The following is a 4,536-nucleotide window of genomic DNA, read 5'->3' on the forward strand; positions in this document are numbered from 1 at the left end:
CTACCCAACTATTGTAGTTGGGTCCCCTATACCACTCCTAATATGCCCTTAAGCCCAAAAATATTACAATATAATAAGGCATTCCCGTAAAAAATAATAAATGTCATTTTCACTTGCAAAATAAAACAAAGCCAAACAATTCAAATAATTAATCCGATTAATTATTTTGATCCTCTTCACATGCACATCTATTTTCCCCAAGAATAGCCCAATCCTTATTTGGTCATTTAAAACTCTACCAATGAGGAAAAATGAACAAATGAGTACAAATAAACGTTTTGGCGCGAGCAATCTCAACTCTAAATATACACAGGTGCATAATAGAGTTTCTCATACAATCATCCTAAGAATTAATAAAGGGATATATCTCATATCTCACGTTACAACTCCCACTAACAACCCTCCCACCGCGTTTTCCATCGCAACAATTTGGTAGCTCACTTATGGCTTGATCCAAGCACGTCTTGCAAACTTTGTTCGACAGATCCTGGTTGCACTGAGCTAACCCATACAAATTTGTAAACGTATCAAGCTTTGTTTCTCCAATCGCGTAAAGTTTCCTAGTGCTAGCACCCTGGATCGCTAGCTTACTCAATAATCCCTTAACTTTTGTGTTAAACAAAACAGGATCATTACTTACATTAGCAACATTCAACAAATAAAATTTATTTTCGTTATCGATTTGGCCAAAGAAACATCGGTCCAAATACTTCAACATACAATTGTCATACCATATAACCGCGCCTTTGTTATAAGGGCAACTCTTACGAATTTCAATACTCGCATTAACAACACATTTGTTACACTCTAGGGAGTTTACGTCCCCCCTGCACTGAGCGATTCCAAAGAACATAGACGGGTATGTACGAGTAAGGGCACGCGAAAAGCCCCAAGGAGAAAGATTTCTCGGTAGAAGCCCCATTAATGTATTAACGTTTTTCTCTTCAACGGAATTAGGAGTGAAGTTTCTGGCGGTAGATGAACATATATGGTAGAGTGGATCAACCGCTACAACTGTATTATTATTATAGATTAGGAAAGTAAATGGTAATAAAAAGAGGAAGGAAATAATATGAATGAAAGACATAGTTGAGTAATGTAATGAAATATTGAGAAATTTGGGTTATAGATTGTTGAGGTTGTATGTAATCGAACTTATCAATACATAGGAGCATTCCCTTTTGACCTTTGAACATGTACATTTAATTTTGTTTGTTAATTTATTTTTTGTAATTTTATATTATTTTGAAAAGGTCAGAAGAAATATGTGTTGCGTTTAAAAATGGTAAAGATTTTAAAAAATTTACTACAAAACGCCGTATTTCTTGGCATTTGACTAGACTATTATTGGTGGTTTTACGTAGTCTGAAGCTTCTAAGGCCATTTTTGACTTAGTATTAGCTTATTATTGGTTATTTCAACTTTTCCTTACAAATTGCTCCTCAAAAGTGGTCATAATCTTTTTTTAGAAACTAATATGTGATTTTACTAGTTCCAAATCTGATGAAAATCGAGAAATTTAGTTTTCAACTTATCATATAGGTCTCCAGCTTATTTGGGGATTATACTACTCATTCCCTAAACTATCTACTAACCCTATATACTATACTGGATGTGTCACATGTGTGCGTAAACATATGAAGATCGATACTAATAAATAAAATAATACTCCGTACTAATTAATCAAAAATCATAAGATACAGCGACACTTAGTATTTCAACTTTTTGCCAAGTGTCATGCCACGTTGGATATACTTAGATAGATTTCATAAGATAAATTATTAGTTTAGATTTCTATTTTCAATCAAATTTAGATAGAATTTTAGAATAAAATTGTTAGTTGAGGGTTTTATTTTCGATAAAATACCAATATTTCATAGGTATAAATTGAATTATAATTTTATTCAAAAAAAAAAAAAATAGATTATAACTTTATTTCATATGTATAAATTGAATTATAATTATATTCAAAAAAATATTAGATTATAACTCTACAAAAAAATACCAATATTATTATTAATCATTTACATGCCTATTACATAGTTTAAATTGTTACAAAAGCACATCAATTCCTAACTAATTTTGTATTAGAGATATATTTTGAAAATTTTCTATATATATATATATATATATATATATACATATATATATATATATATATATATATATATATATATATAGAGAGAGAGAGAGAGAGAGAACGAGCGAGAGAGCTCTACCTAAAACAAAAAAAAAAAAAAACCAAAAAAAGTGTGGTTCCTAAACAGCCTGTTGTAGTGACAAATGCTACTGTTAACACACCTGAGCATGCTCTAACTGTGGTGAATTCAGGAGCTGATGTAGGGTGGAAAGTGGTTACCAGAAGAGCAAGAAATCACAATCAAGATAAACAAGCCACCAGTCCAAACAATGCCTTGTATGCTCTTGATGAGATGGAAGGTGATCATGATGAAAAAGAAGATGAACTTGATGCAGAAGAGGGGGAAGTTAACCCTACTGAAGATACTATCCCTCCCGATAAATGAAGACAACATTTGCACTTGGAATGTGAGAGGTTTGAATGATCCTCTCAAGATAGGTGAAATTAGAAAGCTTATTTCTAGTAATAATATTCAAATTATAAATATAGTTGAGACTAGAGTTAAAATGCATAATTTCAATAAAAATAGCAAAAAGTTCGGTAATTGTTTCCAATGGGTGAATAATTACCAAATGAATGATAGCGGTAGAAACATAAAAGCAGCGGGTGAGCACGCTAGCGCGAAAGCCGTTGCGCCTTTTATCGCCTGAAGGCGCAACCAATTTCTTGCTGGATGACGCGAAAGCCTATAGCGTTAACTCAGCCGTTGCTTGTTACAGTTTATATATTCTTTAAACAAGGGGTTTGCAAATATAGTCAAATATAGCAGAAACCCGCTGAGCTAATACCAATCAAGTCAAACTACATCTCAGTTCCCTCTATCAACATTGTTTTAGCACAAATCATAAGATAAGAATTGTTTAGGGTAATTTTACCCCGCCACGTGGTCCAATCAGAGGATGACACGTGTCAGCCTCAGGATGGCCCAAAATGGACCAATCCCTGCTTGACACGTGTCACTCCAGAAATTAAGGGAAAAAGGCGGCCTTCAGGCCCAAATCCCGAGAAAGCCGCAAAACGGCGCAGCCCACCAATGATTAGGGTTCAGTGACCTAATCAGGGGCACAAATCCCAAAGACCCTATAAATAGAGAGATGTCCCTCTTTTTGAGGACACGTTTTACCATTTATTACACTTGCATTCTCTCACATCAGAGAAAGACCTGAGCTTGGAATCCGAGCAGATACCCACCTAAATTTCCGTTCTCTTTATTCCTTTTTAAGTTACTAACTTGACCGTCGGAGGCGGAGCTCCAACCACCCGGAGTCTCCATTATTTTGCAGGTACAGCTCAGCCGGATCAGACTTCGTGTTGTAACTCTCCCGAGGGACAAAAACACCCAAAACATTTGGCGCCGTCTGTGGGGAGAGTACCTCGAAGATGGTTCAAGAGTCTGTACCACCCCCTAACCGTCTGGGTGAAGACCCAGAAGTCTTTACAGACCATGAGGATGAAGATCCTCAAGTCGAAACCTTTATTGCCGAAGACGGCTCTCTCAGAATCAAGCGCATCCGGCCCAGAGACACTCTAGAGCGGGGTGCCTCCCAGGCGGGTACAAGCCGACCCTCTGGGCAGCCGGAAGGGGAAACCCAAACGGCCGCAGGATCAGCCCCTGTCACACGAGACGAACTCATGAGATTCATGACAAGTTTCAAGGGTGAAATTAAAGAGCTAATCACCCAAAATCGGGCTGGCCCAAGCAAAGGTCAGTCGGCGAAGAAGATTCCTCTAGAGAAGGGGAAGTCAGTCAGAGACCGGCAACCCAATCCTCATCCAAAGGAGAAGGCAGTCGGGACCATTGATTGGTCAAAAATTCTCCTTCCTAAGAGGAACAACAACAACACCCGCCGGACTCAGCGGCCGGTGGGAAGCAAAAAATCAATTCTCGATGCCCGGGAGATCATAAACCGAAAGAGAAACCAATTGCTGTCTGAGTCGGCTTCAACGTTGAACTTTCCAGACAGCTTCAACAACATTTCTGCAGGGAGTGCACCGTCCTTGCATGAGAGCCAGACAGGCGGTAATACCGTCCATTCTGGCCCTCACATGATTGGAGCTGTACCGTACGTGCCTACTCAGGGTTACGGACAGTATCCCCCTCACTTCATGCAGTCGGCTCTCTTTGGAGGTCAGGCGGCATATCCAAATGTCCAGCCATTGGACTGGCAGCTTCGTCTGCTGCGCCTAGGTGAACAGCCTTCTGCGTTCACCCGGGAGATAACCGAGGCGGCACAGCCGGCCAAGGTTAAGAATGTGTTGGTGGGTACCTATGATGGTACTATCAATCCGGAAGATCACCTTATGGCGTACACCAACCTCATGTATTTACAAGGGTTGGATGATGTCACTTGGTGTCGATGCTTCCCGGCTACATTGAAGGGCATTGCCCAACAATG

The 4,536-nt window shown here is 38.9% G+C and overlaps 1 pseudogene; it reads right to left on the minus strand.

Annotated features, from left to right (window-relative positions):
* Positions 1-291: 291 nt before the first annotated feature.
* LOC145613879 (antimicrobial ginkbilobin-2-like protein pseudogene) lies at positions 292-1,087 on the minus strand (annotated as a pseudogene).
* Positions 1,088-4,536: the final 3,449 nt, after the last annotated feature.

This window comes from Chenopodium album, chromosome 3 (genome assembly GCF_948465745.1).
Source record: "Chenopodium album chromosome 3, dcCheAlbu1.1, whole genome shotgun sequence".
In the NCBI taxonomy this organism is placed as follows: Eukaryota; Viridiplantae; Streptophyta; class Magnoliopsida; order Caryophyllales; family Amaranthaceae; genus Chenopodium; species Chenopodium album.